The following is a 19,654-nucleotide window of genomic DNA, read 5'->3' on the forward strand; positions in this document are numbered from 1 at the left end:
ATAAGTGTATCTTGTGTAACACCCAGTTTAAGGTTAGGGTAATAATGTTGTGGAAGTAAGGATTTAGTTGAGTGAATCATGTTGCAAAAAATTTGGACAGATGAAGATAGTACAATTATATATATTTAAACATTTTGACCTGTCCCACCGGTGACAAGATCAGTGGCGCTGGTGATACATTAACTGTCAGCTAAATTGATAGATTATACCTATTATTTTAAGAGAGGACAATGTACTCCTTTTTGACATTTTTTTTCCAATTATGCCAATAGTACAGTAAATTATGCCAATAGTACAGTAACTCATTTTGCAGTTTTAATTTCAAGTTAAATATTGTAGGTAGTAATGGATCTCGTTACTTGGTTTAAATTTGTCTTTAGTCCAGCAATTTTATGAACGTGATGATATCAGATATCAGTCGCCTGTCACCTGGTATTAGGGATGTCAAATCAGTTAAGGATCCGAAAACTGGTAAAAGACAGCAGCTACAAAAACGTCACATGAATATGATGGTAAGGGAAGCGTATCAGTTATTTAATAATGAAAACTTGGTGCAGTAAAACGGTCTACATTTTATGCATTGCGTCCCCAGCATGTTATTCTGACAAGTGAAATGCCACATAATGTATGTGTGTGTGCAAATACCATTCAAATTTCACTTTTCTTCTTGAGGCTGTCGCTAAAAAGTTCCAAACTTTCCCTCAAATAGTTCCACACTTCTTGAAATAATCTGTTGTGATTTGAAAAATAAGAACTGCATGACTGGAAACTATACTAAATGCATTCATAATCTTAACACTTTAATTGATGAGCAGACAGATACATCCTGCCTTAGAACCTGCTTGAAACAGTGGAAAGATATAGAAGGTCGCCCCAAACTCATTGAAACTAATGGGTCAGTTGATGAAGCACTAAAAGAACTTCAATTACAAGTATTTAAAAAGCATGTGTATATAAAAAGAGCTCAATCACAAGCATTTAAGGATGAGAGAAATGTTAGAGGATGATGATGTTATTTTACAAGTTGATTTTGCAGAAAATTATTATGCTATGCCCCAAGATGAAATCCAGTCTGCTCACTGGAACCACAAACAAATTACTGTCTTCTCAGCTTGTGCATGGGTAAAAGGAGCTACACGTTATTTTGCTATTGTAAGCAATGATTTAAGCCATGACAAGTATTTTTTTTATACATGTATAAAAAAATCACAAATTTACTGGCACAAGAATTTGAAAGTTTGAAATACATAAAAATCTTTTCAGATGGCTGTTGAAAAAGATGTCTCCTATGTGCAATTTGAACAGGTTCTTTCTCTGTTGCCAACACCTGAAGTGAAAAACATAAGAAATAGGTTTTTTATGACTTTCCTAGCCAGTTGGATGTCTATGAACAAACATGAACTTAGTTAAAAAGAAAACTTTTGCCAACAACATATTATTTTGGGCATTTTGTTTTTGTTACTACTATTACTTTGATTATATTATTTTTAATCTCTCACTAGTGTAGAATTTGTGTTTCAAAGTTATTCACTGTTTAACATGCAGTTTTTAGTTGGCCTAAAATTGTATTTACTTGATTAATTCTCATTGTGTCCCACCCGTGACACGGAGTGGTCCCACCCGTGACAGAACAAAGTTGTATATTATTTTCAATATTGGTGTTTTAGCTCCTCCTCTCATGTGGTAATGTATAGATCAATGCCTACCATATAAGATTATTACGAGTTCAATTGTGTTACACTCATAAATTCACAGAGTTTTTCCGAGAAACTTGTTGTGTCTAAGGCTACGTCTTTTTTCTGTCCCACCCGTGACAAATGTTTAGGCACTAGTATTTAATTATCAGAAGAAAATTTAAAAGTAAACCTTTAACCAATTAATAGCATTGTGATTGTAGTTAACACACTGCAAAAATAATATACAATAAATATTTTTTAAAGCTTATTTTAAATCCCTGAATAAATAAAATGCTGCACAAGTGTCCCACCCGTAACAATGGAATGGCCCTGCAACAAACTTCAAGGGCCCAAGATTGCCAGTGGTTTGTTGTAGTGAAGTTCTTTATACTGAAATCATAAAAATTGCATTATTTTTGGTTGTGCCTATTAACAACATAAAAAGTACGTTAGCAACTGTATAGAAATTACTTATTTCTCAATTCATCACTATAAAAAATCATGAAAACTTGTAAATAACTGTAAACACATTAAGAATAAAAATATGAAATATTTATCAATTCTAGTTTAACTGATCTTCTGTTTAAAAACAGATGGTGCAGGCTCAAGTTCATGGGAACACATTAAAAACACTTTTCTAAAATATAAAATTAAGACTATGTAATTATATGAAGTAAACTAAATTGATTTCAACAACAAAAACACAATTCACTTTGATTTTGAAAAAAGTCTTTAATTGGTGACTTCTTTTTCATTGCCCCCAGTTCTCCAGTTACATCAAACAATCTCTTCTCTAGGACTTTATATGGTGCCGCTGAAATATGTTTTTGGCTGTGGGATAAAAAATTATGTCATAGTTTCAGACAGCTGATTTAAAATCGTGGACAAAGTAGATTTCGCGATTCCAAATTGTCATGATGTCAGTTTTCTTCTTCCCGTCGTCTACTGCTTTAATTAGAGCTAGTTTCGTTTTCATATCAATTGATTTTTGCTTTCTCTGCAACATTTTGCCAAAACAATATGAAAACGTCAACAAACGAATCACAAACTTAAAACTCACACGATACTTTGCAATATACTGACGTCGTCCAGGGCTACGCCCCTCCTAAGCCCGATGTGACCCGTCCACGGCAGCACCCCTCCCTCCCACCAGCACCCTCTATTTCAAACGTCCCGCCGACGGCGAGCGTGTGTGTTGCGGCCATACAAGAGGCCAGTAATTAGAGTCGGTGCGGCTTCCCCGTAAATCCTAATTATTAAATAAGAATTGTCAACCTTTATTTTATCTTTTAATTCCCAAGGGTCGTATGTTTGCAGGTCCATTTTTCTAAACAGACGTTACAGCGCCTCAAGCGACCGCTAAGAGAACTACCAAATTAACTTTTCATTATTGTAATTCTTTTATTTAGCTTTGTTAATTAGGTGGAAGGAGCAGAGGCAGTAACTTAATTAATACTGATTTACTAAATGTTTATTCATATTTCATTGTAAGTAAAAACGTAAATTGAACAGCTAACTGTAACGGGAGCGGAAGGAGGCGCCATGACACCCCCTAGCCAGGCAGTCTAATCCTGGAACCGCCCGGAGTAGGACGCGTGCTGTACCTCGTCGCCTTCAATACTTGGTAAGAACTGATCTTTTAGCATCCGGCCGTGTAATAATTTCTCTGAATCGCTTTTAACCGCTTCGAGGCCTACTCCGGGTGGAAGACTCTTTAACGTAAATATTTTTTTTTTTGCTCAACCGGGCTTTTGAAATTGACTGCGTTGTGAATCGTCGGTCAGGCCACGAGGTGACCTGGCCCTCCTCTAAGCTGATTCATGCCGTTGGCTTTTTAACCGCTTAATAAGTAAATATGTAAGAGGACGGAGTGAATAAAACTCAGGCGCATTGAAGTCTCCATCTTTTCATTCTAACCACGTGTGTCCTTAAGGAGTGTATGGCGTGTGGGGCGCCTAGAGCCCACTTGGGATAATTGTTTCATGGTGATAGCGTACCCGATGCTGAGAGCGGGTGTTAGGGCCACCGTAGGTAAATAAGGTTGCGTGTCTCGCCTCGCACGGGCGACGTCACGACCAGGAGAAAGAGTCTCGCCGGGTCCACGTGCCCACGAACCACGTGGGCGCCTTTCCCGCGCATTGCGTAAATATACCGCTGATTTTCGCGTCGGACGTGAATTACTATAAAGATGTTTATGCCATAAGTCAGGCCTGCCGTTTTTACGGATTTTATCCGTTTTCACGGATATTTGAAGCTTAAAACGGACTAACGGATAAACGGTGACATTCACGGATATTTACGACGCTTCGCTGATATTTTCATTTTTGAATTTCATTCGTGTAAATATTTACATTCAACTACCTATTTGAAGTTGTCAAACCATACAAGCATCCAACAGTAAAGCAAAAACGCACATTACGTGTAGCGCCATGGAAGTTCCAATCGTTTAACCACAAACCAAAAACATTTACTCCCAAATAGCGTTTCATGAAGTACAATATCTATGGTTTCGGGTGAAATGTTTTTTGTTTGTTGAGTTAAAAGTTAAGAAGTGTCATGGCGTCAGTAAACATTGTTTTTTTTTTGCCGTTACAATGTTTTAGGTGCGGCATTTGTTTACAAACTTCTTACGTGATTTAAGTAGTAGTTTTGGTCTTGGCTGATTGTGATGGAGAAAAAATGTAAGGCTTCGCCGGTCAGGTCACTTTATAAACAGCGTTATCGTAAAGAATGGGAGCAAGAATTGAAATGGTTGAAGCGTGGCAAAACTGAATTTTCAGACCTTTGTTCGACTTGCAACTCGGAACTGAACGTGACAAAGGGCGGCTTGAAGACGCAAGTTCAAGCGAAAAACCAATGAGCTGCTGATCAGAGTTGTTCGTTGACGAGTTTTGTAACCAAACCAAATAAAATAATTGATACCGAACTGTTATGGGCGAACTTCGTTTGTGAAAACAATTTATCTGTGAAACTCGGTGATAATTTCACGAAACTTGTCCCTCAAATGTTTCCAGATAGTGAAATTGCAAGAAACTTTCCTTGTTCTCACACTAAAACTAGCCAGATAATTATTCAACTTTTGGGTACATCAGCTGCAGATTATGTTACCTATGCAATGAAAACACAATTTTTCACACTGATGATTGATGAATCAATTGATGTTAGTCACTAGGCAGGTTGTAGTGTTAGCAAGGTTCTTTCCATCTGAGATTGTTGAAACTCATCTGTACAAAGTAATGGCTTTGAGTGGTGCTGCAACTGGAGAAAATCTGCTGTGGAAAGGGTTTTTTCAGCAATCTCAAGCTGGTTAAAACAGTTCACATTGTCAATGGAATCACCAATGTTAAATGCGCTGTTGCATTGCACAATGAGAACTTCAAGCCCACTAACGAGATGCAGAAAAGAGCACAGAACATGAGAAAGTAGCTAGTTAATGATGTGAAATACATTTTTTTTTTTAAACTTATAAATAACTTCAGTTGTATGGATGTATTTATAGTTTGTAAATAAGAAAAGCACCAAAGCCTATACTGAAGAGAAATTTTTAAATTTCTTTTCATTTTATTGTGATACCAACTATTAGTTTTGTAATGTAAGTGGCAAATCTTAAATTTTTTTTACATTCATTTGATTTTTTTTAAATTATGTTTTGGTATGCAACGTATATTTAAAATTACTGCCAAAAGTAAATTATGTCAATTACGGCTATAAATTTTACAGGATTTTTAAATGCTGTAATGAGGATTTAGGAACCTAATTTGGTGGCAGGCCTGGCATAAAGTGTCACAGTATGAAATTAATGGGGAAACCTGTTTTCCACTGCTTTGTAAACTTGCAAAGGCAATGCTTATTATTCCACACAGCAATGCAGGGCTGGAAAGGATATTTAGTAAGCTCAACCTTATCAAGACAGTGCACAGGTCATGTCTTGAATCGCCAATGCTAAATGCTTTGTTGCATATCTCTTCTAGGAAGAATATGGCAGAATTCCAGCCAACAGTAGAAATGAGGAATAGGGCAAAACATCTGAAAAAGTGATATTTAAATACTGCCAGTGGTGAAGTGTAGGCTAAATGTGTGTGGTAAATACTTGTATAAAGTGTTAAAAATTGAATTGTTTTGATTGAAGTATAGTTACGTACATTATGATCAAGTAATTTTCATAAAAATTGCATATTTTTTTGTATTTTTTAACGTACAGGATTTTACAGGATATTTTATATTCAAAACAAGGATATTACAGGATATTTCACATTTCAATCAAGGATATTGTTTTCAAAGTGGTGGCAGCCCTGCCAAAGAACGATGTTTGTTTATTAAGTAAAGTCTAATTTGGAAATTCGTCATCCTAAGTTTTTTACTGTTTATTAAAGGTATTGTGTGTGTAGACAAAGTTTGAGATTGGAACAGAAACAACGTAAGAAAGTATTTGTTACAAATTATAAATATGTTTTTGTTTTTTATTATCGCGAATTTTCACGTTTTTTTCTTATCTTAAAAGAGAGAATATAATAAAGCCGCTCTAATGAGATTTAATTGTTTCTTGGTTAACAAAAACTGTTAATTATCAAATATTGTTAATTGTTTATATTCTATTTATTATTATTTACGCAACGTCATACTGTACGCGTACGCAGTACGACTGGATTCGTTGCTGCAACATAACATAGCATGTTATGCGGTATCAGAAGTAACGAGTAACGTAACGGTAACGATACAATAGTAACGAGTACTAATTGTTATAGTAACAAATACATACGGGTACGCTTTTTTTCGTTACTTTTACACTACTTATGTACACCGACTCCCACTACACACGCTGACACACATGATAGCCAGTAACATTTACTTCCAACATGTGATGCTTTCAGTTTGTAGACAATAATTTAGTGTACAAATATGTATTATGTACATATTTATACGTTAATATATGGTTAAACAGTCTACATTTACCTGTATTTCTCTATCTGTGTTTTTAAACGAGATGCTTGAAGTGTTATTCTTGTGTATGTGAAATGTAAACTGTGTGTGGCAGTGACTATACACTATCCAGGAAATGTGAATCACTAGCACGTCAACACAGAAGTAACACAACACTGCAGCTGTAGTTCTACTACCTCCCCCCGAACCCTCTTCTTGTCCTCTTCGCTCACACACGCACCCACCCAGAGATAAGAAACACGTGCCAGCCAGCTTGCTTGAATGAAGGTCATTCAACCGGCCCGGAGGCCGGCCCTACCGCAACTTCCCTTACCCGGAATTTTCCCATAACCGGAATAGACCTCCCCCCAATGATTCCGGTTGAGGGGTGCTCTACTATACTAGCGAAAAAAAAACAAACCAGTAACTAACATTCACTTGTTTTGAAAAATACTACATCAGAGTTGTTGGTTTCAACACATTTTTGTTCTGACGCACCACAAAATTGTCCTTTACCCACAAGCTCTCTCACACTACAGTAGAGCTTCATTATAAAGACACGAAGGGACCAAAATTATGGCAGTTATAATGAAGTTCTTTATACCGAAATCAGAATGATTGCCTGTTTTAAGGTTTTTAACATAACTCAATCTTGTTAAAAAACAAAGTAGAAAATCTAATACCAATATGAGTGGTACAAGCATCAATTACTTTACCAGCTATACCTTGGGATCAAGATACATACTACATACATACATACTAGTATGTATACCGTATTTACTCGCATATAGGTCGCCGTCGCAGATAGGTCGCACCCATAATTTGAGGTCTTGAATTTGGTATTTAAGATTCCCCCTATATAGGTCGCACCGGTAATTCATTACCGCGCCGTGCGCGGAGAAAGGTCATTGTACTCACTCGATCAGCTGCTGTTAAGGCGCGGCGTAGCCACCGGCTGGCTCTCTTTGTTCAGTGAGCTGCGCATGCGCAGTATAACTCACTCAACGCTCCGCCCAGACTCGTGACCTTGCATCAGCAGCCAGCCAATAGATGCGAGCTTAGCGGAAAAAAATATAAGCTCCACCTCCCGTGTACCAATTTTTTCCAGTTATAATACCAGTTTATTGGTTTACTAACCAGTTTTCTCGCTGCTGTGACATTTTCAAGTTTACGTCCATCTTGATGACTTGACACCAATAATTAATTAATTACGATCCCCAGAAATAAATTGTTAGTTTAAAAAATATGCGTCAACTGTACAATACTTCCGAAATTATAAAATACGTATAAAACAGTTACCAAGACTCTGCTCATTTTATCTTGTGAAGTTTGTCTCGTACCAGTATTTCGGCTAAGTTGTGACATAAATACAGTATCAGAAATTAACAATCAGCCACGTTCATACATTTGTGAGTTTACGTTTTTCCCTGGTGCATTTTAGATTGTACCCGCTATAATTACTTGGACTTTTGCACGCCTAGGCTTAAATTATTACATGTTTAGAAATAAAAGCAACTTTTCATGTTATAAAATATGTATATTTTGCGATTTAAAATGTTCATTGCCGACTATAAACGTTACGTTTTTCACGATGTTTTTTGGCCTACTAGCTAATCTTATCTACTCTTAAAGAACCCACGGTATTTTCTGGTTGTTCATAGTTACGTGACGTAAATAGCGGGATGGATTCGATTTTTGAGTCGTAATTTGCGTGAAAGTATTGTAATGGACTAAATGGGAACTAAACGGGACCTGAAGAATATAGTGCAAATAACGGGAAAACGTAAATAACGGTAACGTAAATAAGGGTTTCTCTGTATGTGTACATTGTAAATAAATTTGCTTATACCTATATAAACTTCTTTTTCGCATTTTAAAGCAAAATATTGCAAAAAAAATTCTTCAAAAATTTTAAAAAAAAATTTCTTCGCATATAGGTCGCACTTCACTTTTTCCCCATCAAATCTGGTAAAATTGCCGCGACCTATATGCGAGTAAATACGGTATGTACAATACAGAAATACGTAGGTAAGTTGTTTGCCAAAGCAGTAAGCCTACCTTTGGAATCAAGACAAGCTGTTTGCAAAAATGCTGTAATAAATTAAAAAATATAAAATTTAAAAGTTTGGAAATTTTTTTTACATTTTATTGTCTTCCAAACTGGATCGCTGGGTGAGAATTGTGGATAATGTTGATTTTGAGATACCGAACTTTTTAGCCACATCAGTCTTTTTATTTCCTTTATCTACTGCTTTTAACATTTCAAGTTTCACATCAATCGCCTTTTGTTTCCTAGAAGACATGTTCACTAGTACGGTTTTTTAAACTATAAAAACAAATGGACCCGACACATGTAAAAGTAAGTTATACTCGTAGTATAGCCACGTGTCTCAAACAATAAACAAGGAAACGACCAGAGATGTGTGTGTAGCATTACTTTATGATGTAAAACTTCGCATCAGTTACACGTCATGCGAGCATAGAACAAAGAGTAATGTCAGCGAACACCACAATGCAGTGCTTTAGTTGGTACACCAGTTTTGTGCATTAATTTCAACACTAGTCCATTGCAGTCATCTATGGCGCGTATCAAAATAAATAAGATGGCAGTTTGTGGGTGAATGGCGACGATTTTATCCGTTTGTCGTTTACTGTGCCGGGCAGAAAAGTGTTCGTTCAAATGAATATTTTTAGAATATTTTAAAAATTTGAGCGAGAAAATTCGTACTAGTGAAATTTTTTTACGTTATGTTATATGGACGTCTGATGGGACCAAATGCATAGTTCGTAGTAATGAATTGTTCACTTTAATGAAGTTCGTTAAAACGGTGTTTTACTGTATGTGCAACATTTGGTGTTCCATGAACAAATAACCCTAGCTTGTCCAGGTGGTCAAGGGCTTCGGGGTAAGTTGGCACCTTCATCACCGATCTCATCCTCGGCTAAATCCTTATTTGCAGTTTTTCTTCAGTGATAACACTTTCTATTTAATGGGTCCTCCACTACTTGTAGATGCCATTATGCACAGTTTCTCATAACACTAAATGTTTATTATGCTAGATAACCTTAAAATCACCCCTAAAAAGAGCGCAAACTAAAATCCTTTATTTACGTGTTATAAATTATTGTTTTCTGAGCACGATACAAAGTGTGTGCATTGCTTGCAAAAAAAATGCAAACGGGTCACAATATTGACTGGTGGTACTCTGGTTTGCTGTGTATTCGTCATGTGGCATAACTCGAAAAGGGAAAATGGAACAGCCTCCCAGTCATACAAATGCAAGCAGATGATTGGTTGAAAAATACACTTGTAACAGTGTATGGCGTGCGACAGGTTTCGATGGTCACGTGCACTAAGAATTATTTTGTTATCGTTTGTGAATACAGTACAACCTTTCTTAAAAATTAACTACGTATAAACTTCTGAACGTTATATGCGGGAACTCAAAAATTATGAATGGGAAAAATTAACATAGAGATATATGTAAGTGATCAAGGGAATAACTTTGTGAACTTAAGCAGGAAAACTTATGTGGGAATGTCTGTAGCGAGTTTTACTGCATGCAAACAACTTTCAAAATTTTTTCAATGTACCCAGGCATAAAAACTGTTTAAATGACTAACACTCCCCATGTGACACTATTTAAAAAAATCATAAACAATAGGGATGGGTCGGTCGAATCCTCGAATCCCACCGAATCTCTAGTATTTGAAAGATTCAAAATTTGAGGGAAAAGTTTCGGGATTCGAGGAAAAATATTGAGGTAAATGTAGTACTTTAAAAACTTAAATGCTTACAATTTACTTGGCCTGTTTACATTTTCCTTGGAACACATCCTATTGAGGTACAGTAGAACCTCGTTAATACGTGATGGTAGGGACGGAGATAATCACGGATTACCGAATTTCACGGACTAGCGATTAAAAGCCCGGAAGGTCTTGTCAAGCTTCTCAGACACCGGCGTGCAGCTGGGTTAAGGTCAAGGTCAGGTGATGTAACATCTCCCGAGGCTTACTGCGCCTTGGCAGCAGATGGATAAAAAATAGTAAACTCCCCATTATTTGTGTTAATTGGGACCCATCAGTGCCCGGATAATTGAAATTCTGTAAAAAAAAAAAAAAAAAAACCTGATAATCTGTTCACGGCCAGCCGTCTTCGAATTAGTGTCTCGGCTTAAAAAAAATACAGCACTGCCTAGCCATTAGTTCACGGAGAAAGATAGGATCCTGCTGAACTTGTACACATAAATTTTGGGTAGGCCCCCCTCCCCCCCCCTTTTACGTACAGCCGAATGCCAGCCAGACACGTCACTCGCCAGGCGCCTGCCGTTGGCGGGTGGAAACAAACAAAGGGAGATGGGAAGCAGAAGTCAGGACATCCCCCTCAAGTTTAAAGAGTGACAAATGTGACAGCTGAAAGGGGGGCGACACAAAGGGTCGTACAAACAGCCAAGTTTGGTTTGTGTAGACTGCCAATGTTAAAATATGTATTATCTGAGAATTTCATGATGGCCAACCAATGAATTTGTTAGCCAATCATTTTGAGCAACACAAAAAATAACTAATATTAATATAAAGAATTTTAATGGGTAAACTAGAGAAAAAACCCCGTCACTGTTACATACCTGCCAACCCTCCCGCTTTAGGCGGGAGACTCCCGATTTTATAACCTTTCTCCCGCCCTCCCGATTTGTCATTCAAATCTCCCGCTTTTTGGTTCTGTTTCTCTTGAAGTTTTTAATGCCGTAAATTTATAGTATTAATATGTTTGTACCATTATTCCGTACAAGCGTTTAGTAACTACGGTTCGTACCATAACGTGTGGTTATTTTAATAGCCTCAATGCCCACAATTGTCAGCTAAAACTCTTGGTTAAGCGTAGAAAGAAACGTAGTTATTTACGATAATTATGGGAGCTGTTTTGGTACACGTTCGTCATTGGTGTTTCTTAGCCAACCAGAAAAAGGTTTCATTTGTTTTCCAAGATGGCGTGTATTGTCAACATTGAAAACTGTGTTTTCGGTGGTGGTGGTTTGAAATAAAGACGGACTGAATTAATGAGTTTATGATACCACTGTTTACATTCGTCCCCAAATTCGCTTCGGTTTGTAAGCCGGCTATGTGTGAATTGTTAGTTTGTGCCCGAACAAATTCGCCTTTGTTCGCGTCTGTGCTCACAGACGAAGTGTAGAGTTAGCATTATAGTCTTTGAATTTATTCAACGGTGTATTCATAAAAATATTATTTTGTGAAGCAGTTGCGTGATGAGTAATTTTGTTTAGTTGTAGGCCTACTCCGCAATATGGATTTAATAAAAATGGCGCTAAGTAAGCCTACAGTGAAGTATCTTGCTGTGTACAAGAAGACATTCAGTGACGAATTTCTGTGCATTTTGCAATCGAGGAAAGGTGAACATGCTGCATTTTGTAAAGTGGTAAATTTCTATAAAATATTGATAGTGACATAGGACTTATTTAGGCATAGTAAATATCAAGAAACTTAAAGATGTTGATTGAAAATTGGGAAAAAAAATTTAACAATCTAGAATTAACGCACGTTAAAGATGAGTAAATTTTAAATTTGTTTTTATATGGTGTGCCCGTACTATGCCCTCTTTTTGTGGCCCTGCCTACCCTATATTTTGTAAATGGGAAAATCTTTCTCTTTTGAACTCTCCACAGTAGGCACGTGCAGACAATTCTTAAAAATAGCAACAAGCCCAATAAAAATGTTACAATTTCAACCAGCTGTTTTTTATAATTTTCACTTAGAAATATGCTTAAAAGCACTATTTTGCGTCTTCAAAACAAAATTTTCCCGGGGGAGAGCCCCCGGACCCCCGCTTTATTGGGGGAACAAGTATTTACTCCACTAAAAAACCTCCCTCTTTTGGGCTGGCCAAAGTTGGCAGGTATGCTGTTAACACCGGGCATTTTAATCACTATGCTTTAGTGAGGCTTAATTTTAAAAGATGCACGACAATATTTCTTATGGCCTAAAACCATTGAAGCCAAGATGGAGCCTTTCAGTTTCCATTAAATATTTCAGGATAGCGTTTATCTTCATTTGGGACTTTAAACAAATGTCAAGTTGGTAACTACAAAATATTGTTCCGTCGGATGTTGAATTTCGTTTTCCGATTTCCGTGGATACATGAATCACTGTACTCTCAGATAATGCCTGAATGCCTTAAATCAACCAAGTCGGATTCTACAGCAATTGAAGAAGTGACCAGATTCTTACGTGACCCTACAGTTAACCCAGAAATAAACATCCTCGAATACTGGAAAACTCAGTCTGCGTGTTCACCCAGACTACATAAACTGTCCAAAAATATTTGTGTTCACCACCTGCGACAAGTGTTCTCTGAACGTTTGTTCAGCACTGCAGGAAACATATGTGACCAAAAACGGAATCGTCTTGATCCAGACGTGTCAAAATCCTTGTTTTTTTAAATAAAAATTTAAAGGGTCAAATAATTCTGCATAATGTTTAATTTTTTCTCCTAACTTATAAATTATTTTATAATTAACACTTGAGATCTGGATTTGGTTTCGAGGGGTGGATTTGAGGTACTGTTTGGGATTCGAATTCAAGATTCGGATTCGGGAAAAATGGAATTCGACCCATCACTAATAAACAATATAGGTTATTTTCATAACTGAAGGGTGTGGAGATTATTCCATTATAAAAAAATTGAAAATGGTATGCTTTACAAAATGGTATGCTTTCCTTGATCATCCTCCAAACCTAACAGATGGTTCAAATGATTTTACAGTAAAGTAGAACCCTGTTGTAATGTTTTTAGTGAGTTAAAGTAATGAAAGAAGATCAGGAAATACCAATTTAACACTTGTGAGTTTTTGAATTTTTTACAACTGGACTCAATCGAGCTAGTATATAAAAAGTTTCATGTTAAAACCTCTGAAAGGTACTCTAGAGCTGGGCCGATCACCTATTTTGCAGATCATGCCGATGCCGATCATCTGCTGCCGATCTTCTGAGCTGATTAGAGCCATTCAAATACCTCTGAATTGATTAATTTTGTAATAAACAAAATTTTAAACAACCTGTAAAAAAAACTGGAACATGTGGTCTGGTCTATCCAAGCAAGATCACAGGATTTAAAATTGACTGTTTTTTAATGTAAGTGTTAATTACTTAAGGAGAAAATTTCTAATTTAAATTTTCAGTACTAATTACAATTATAACCAAAACCATATTACTAAACCATATTACTAAACCCACATTTCACAATAAAGTCGTGCATGCTTCAATTCCAATAATGCATTTTTTTTTGTGAATCCTCGTAAACTGTTACCGCCACGTGAAATTATAGCATTACAAAAATTACACGTTTTTGATGGATCACTATAAACGGTGAAATATTCCCAGACAAAACTCACCTAATCACAACTCCGTCATTCTGTGATCCGTGTGCGCCGGTAGACGTCAGCGATGATAATTTTATTGCCCTTTCTTCCCCCCAGTGCCGCCAACAAACTTTCAATAATTCCCAATTGTAAGTTATGTTGTGAATATGAAATACCACTAAATGGGGAACAAAACTCTTCATCAACCAGGTTTTTATACAAAAGAAAAATAAGATCTATTTCCTGCTAAACAGGATAAGAATATTAATTTCGCTAAACAAAACTTTCAATAACCCATATTTAGCGAGAAAAAGTTATTTAGATGAACACCCAAAGAGGTATAGTCGCCGCACGGTAAGTTCATACTTTTAGGAAGCCCTGCTTCAAGCTGGGATCTATTTTCAAGTTGACTATGTATCCTTCGGCCAAATACAATAACATTGCCATGTGGAAAACCATGTGACTACCACATGGCAATGTTTTGGTTGGGTAACTGTCAAATAGGGATGTAATTAATGGATAATAAAATTACACTGCAATTTTTATAATTGGTTAAATGTCAGTAGAAAATGTCATAACACAATGTTTAATAATTCAAATATTAAATATAAAAAAATCTAAGCAAATTTTTATAGTTAAGAGTTTAAACCCAGCGTGGTGCTGTGTCTTCACATAATATCTATAAAAATTGATGTTAAGTTTTACTAAAGAAATTTTGCTGCTTCGAGATTACTATATCACAAAGTGCTATGGTTGAAAGCATGAAAATTATGTCAGTATCATTTATGAAGAATTTAACTTTAAGAAATTATTCAGTATGAGGTAGCTATGTAAACTGTTAGTTTCCTAAAGCCGTGAGTGCCAGGCACATCACTGCCATTACATCGAGAGGTCATTTGTGAATAGAAAATAACAAGTTAGGGTAAATATGTAGTTGGGCGGTATTTGCGGAAAGAAAATGTTAAAAATCCGAAAATACCTTTATTGTATGCACTTCAACTTCCTCTTTTCATTAAAAGCGGCGGAGGTAAGAAATTCCATGTGGGGAAGTCTGAGAAACCTGTAAAATTTTTGAAGCTGTAACCAAACCTCTACTGAAAGGATTGACTACACGTGTTGCGTAGCAGGAGAAAACACGAAATATCTAAGATATTACGGCAACAGTCAGAAGTGTTACTATGAGAAGTGTAACTGGCTACAAAAAAGACATGAGGCTAGGTAACGATAGTGTAATATATTTTCTTTATATGAAATTTACAATCATCACAGCTGAAGTACAATAAAGAACGAACATACGACATCAGAAAGGTATTTTAATAAGAGATTAACTGCCATCTTTTACTATATATTCAAGGCTTAACAAATGAAGGCAAGAGACTAACATCACAATTTTTCCTAGTGATACATCCCACATAACCGTAACGCTTCAATATACGTAAGAAATTACGTGTACACTAAATGTCTAATAAATGTGCCTCCTGAAATAACGTAAGGCTATACCAAATTCACGACTGCTTATTAAAGGCTTCACGATAAACATACATGAGTATATAAACAGGGACAAATACATATATTTAAACTAGAGCTCTCAAAAAGTGTTCTAAGACCACCAGATCTTAACAAGAATATATATATAAATATATTTACGACGACAATAAAGCCAACCGCCTCCAAGCAGGATCAATAGTACATAAAATATGTTTACTCGCGAGTAATAGGGCAGCTCTACCAGTAAGTTAACTTTCATCATACGGATTAAAAATGTGTAGTAGTGTAAGCCGTACGTCGAACACGCGCAAATGTCACCTATGCTAACACGGAATATTAAATGAATCAAGTAACATGCGCCCAGTGTAACAGCGCCGCACAAGAACCACCACAAGCGACTCATGAATCGCCCTGAACTTATAGCACCATGACTGAGGAAGTAGTTACACTGACTATTACCACTCGGCTGCGGGCAAATCTATGTGAACATAACGTAAGAATGAGCATGAGCAAGACTAAGATCGTTCACTGACATATTCATGCGACGTGAGACTAAGACCGAAGGTTTAGCAACCACCCAGGGCGAGTAGAGACCATATATACAGCCTATCGACAATAGTAACCGTGCCGAGTGGTCAACCATGCTAACATTTGCTCGTCTCGAAGGACAGCCATTTCCCTAATGAGAATGAACTGCCAGGAGGCCACGCAGAGGACACCCTTATATACAACTCAAAACACTAGGCACCTAGGGGCGCTAACATCGCGGCGGCGGGGAAGGAAGTAGAAAAGGAGGGGAGGACCTGGAGAGGGAAGAGGGGGGGATCAAGGGGAAGGAGCGCCGTACCAGGGGCCATGCTGACTAGCGGTGCAAAGCCATCTAAAAATATCTACAACAGACAACATGGCCACTTTTTTTACCATGCACATCAAAGGCAGAGAATGCATTTTTTGCAATGGTGTAAAAATCTATAGTTACAATCTGTTTACCACCATGTGACAGTAGCAGCCCTCTTACTATGACAAGAGAGACATTACGACTAAAAACTATATTAAATAAATATATTCAGATATGTTCCATATTATAGAATAAATTTGCAACAGATGTGTTGAACTAAATTACAGATTACGATGCCACCATTAATATCCGTAAAAAAGGATAACGAAGGTCTGAAACAAAAATATGAGTTAATTCTCCATTATTTTGCAATTAAAAATGTTTTGTAAAACATTTCATGTTAATGAAAATGAATGCATGAATTCGCTATTCACAAAACTTTGCTACCCCTGCCCTAGCTATAGCATTTAGTCTGCAATAACTATGTTAAAAGCATTTATTTGCAGCTGTATCATTTAAATGATTTTCCATCTCTAATTTTTGATTTTGGTTTCAAGTTGGAATGTTATCCACCCATATGTTACTGTTATTACTGCTATAAGGCTACAGCAGTGGTTTATTTAAATTTAAGTCCTGATCATAAATATGTAGTTGATATTTTTGGCCTGAACTCAACAACAAATGGTTGTGTTATAGTTGTATTGTGAAAAAGTTTCTCCGTAGCGACAAGTGTTTCTCTGACAAATTGTGAATGGTTTGTTGGATTTTAACTTGTCGTAGAGCAAGCAGTGGGTTCTTCACGCGAAATTGCTGATTGTAGGCTCTGTTTGTTTTTGCGGACTCAAACAGCTTTTATGCTTAAGTGTAGTTTAGTGTTTAGAACTCCTGTTCACGTTTTTCAAGGAACATGGTAGACTAATATTTAATTTCATTTGCTAAATATCCTCTACAAACCCTCAAGTTTGTGAACTTTCTCTGAATTATTCGAGTTCAGTTATATTTCAGGATTTTGTTTTTGTAAATGACAGTATTTGATCCTAATGTTAACTGAAACTTTCTACATTATTGTGTTTCAATACTAATAAAAACAGGTTTCCTGCGACAGGTAAAACTGGGAAAACTCAGGGAAATGGACATTTTGTACTGGGACAGGGTAAAAAACAGGGAAATTTCTGATTAAATTTATCTTCGATTTTTCCCCCCCTCTGCATTGATATTTACGTTTCTTTAGACATCATTAGTGATGTTCCTCAGTCTTAACAAAAGCATTCTGGGCGAATGTTTATATTTTTGAGTTGCTTGAAGCATTAAGTCCGTCGAATGGCGAAAAGTTAAACAAAGCTCCCCTTTTCTCTCATGAAAATCGAATGACTTTTTTATGGTAGCGATCTTATTTGGGTAACAAACAGTTATTGGTGCAGCTGTTCCTCCGTTCTCTACTCCTTCCTACGAATACCACCAATGTAAACAGCTATTGGCTTGGGTGTTTAGCCAAGTTTCACGTCTCCCTACAATTATACCAATAGCCATAATAGACGTTGGGCTGTTACATGACGAGTACGTTTTCCCGCTATTTTTACGATTACGTGTCATCAATGTAAGCAAAAACATTGCGTGGTGTGTTATGTGTTAATTGTATTGTTTTTAAAGTTGTCCCAAGTTTAACCCTTTTTGGTTAGACGGCAAACTTTTTCCAAATTGGCAGTCGTGGTTATGTCGTGTTGATGGAAAAGAGAACAGCGCTCGTTGCATATTGTGCCGGAAATTTTTTCGTTGAGTACAATGGGAAGGCAAGCCATCAAAAGTCACTAAGAAGGAAAATACCACAAGCAGTTGCTTACGGAACGTGTGAGGTCAGCGAGCATTACGACATTCCTACCCCAGCCAGAAATAGTATTAAAAACTAAGTCGACATGTGTAAATACTACATGTACCAGCGGGACACAATTAGGCCTAGGCCTATGTCCCACATCTCCAAATGTGACCGAAATCCCTTCCCCTGGTACAAGTAAGGTTGGACAGATTAGTAAACTAGGTTTTCATTCAGACACTGACGTAAAAAGAGCAGAAATTCTTTTGGCATTGCATGTTGTAGGGAAAGGTTATATCTTCAATAGTCAAAAAGATATAAACACCCTTTTCGCAAAAATGTTTCCTGACAGTCAAGTTTCCAAAGAATTTCAGTTGAGTGCTACCAAAACTGCATACAGTACAACCTGGTTATTACCGTATTGGTCCGAATATAAGGCGACCATTTTTACATAAACGAGAGATGCAAAAATTGGAAGTCGCCTTATTTTCGCACCCAAGACATCAGAACCGCAAACATTAGTTCCAAGCTGAAAGCTACAGTAGAAACATTGTTTAACAAAACGTTCACGATTTTTTATATTAACTAAAACTTTGTTACCTCACACGGGGAAAAACAATAAATCCACCTAATATTGCAGTAATTTACAATTGTTTGAAGTTGAAAATTAAAATATTTGTTCTTGAGTAAAAACGTGAATGTTGAAGCATCTCAAAATGGCAACCTTTTATTTCACAATTCATATTTGTACTTTGTGTACAATCGCGTGTTAACATTTACGGTAATTTATCTTCAGATTTTTAACTGAAATATTTGTACTAAAATATCACAGTTATTTTCAGAACGATTGTTTACGTTTACAAACATTTCGGATGTAATGTATGGAAATTCACGGCTGCCAACTGTCTTTCCACAATATTTCTTTGCTGTAAAACGAACATTGCCGAACACGCTCGAAGACGCCATATTAACAGGAATTTGGTACGTTGCTTCAAAAGCTATTTTAATAATCCACTCTTTATTTATGTAAAAACCTTTCATAATTATAATAGATTATTCTTTCAAATTCATAGAACAGACTCTCTCTGTCAGAGAGTAATATGGACAAATATACGCGGTCACGTAACCGAAGTTATTCATGGCCGTATGCTTCATGATGTCAGCTAGCCACTTGTTTTGTTCCGGCAAGATGCATTCTTTGTTTGCTTTTTTTACGTTAAACACACTACTAAATAGTAATACACCTTGTTCTGTGGTAATACGTAGCTTAAGTCAAACGGAAAGTTAAATGCTGTATTTTAAGAGTGATTAATAGCCATTGTAAAAATTTTAAATTCGTAGATACAGTAAACTGTGAAAAATGAACAATCACACATCGGTGGAACGGCGGGGAACGAGCTCTAGACAAATAAACAGCTCTGAAGATGACAATTATGCAGCTTCATTAGAGTAAACACGAAAAAATTTCTAGTGTAATATTTAAAAGTGTAAATATTTTCTAATTGTTTTCTTTTGACTTTTAGGGTAGGCCATTCAAACTTATTTTAAA

At 36.5% G+C, this 19,654-nt stretch overlaps 1 protein-coding gene across 2 annotated transcripts in view; it reads left to right on the forward strand.

The window, feature by feature from the left end:
• LOC134533289 (ubiquitin-ribosomal protein eL40 fusion protein) overlaps positions 1–19,654 on the forward strand; it is a 64,297-nt gene that overhangs the window by 25,403 nt on the left and 19,240 nt on the right. The window lies entirely within an intron of this gene.

This window comes from Bacillus rossius, chromosome 6, assembly GCF_032445375.1.
Source record: "Bacillus rossius redtenbacheri isolate Brsri chromosome 6, Brsri_v3, whole genome shotgun sequence".
Lineage (NCBI taxonomy): Eukaryota > Metazoa > Arthropoda > Insecta > Phasmatodea > Bacillidae > Bacillus > Bacillus rossius.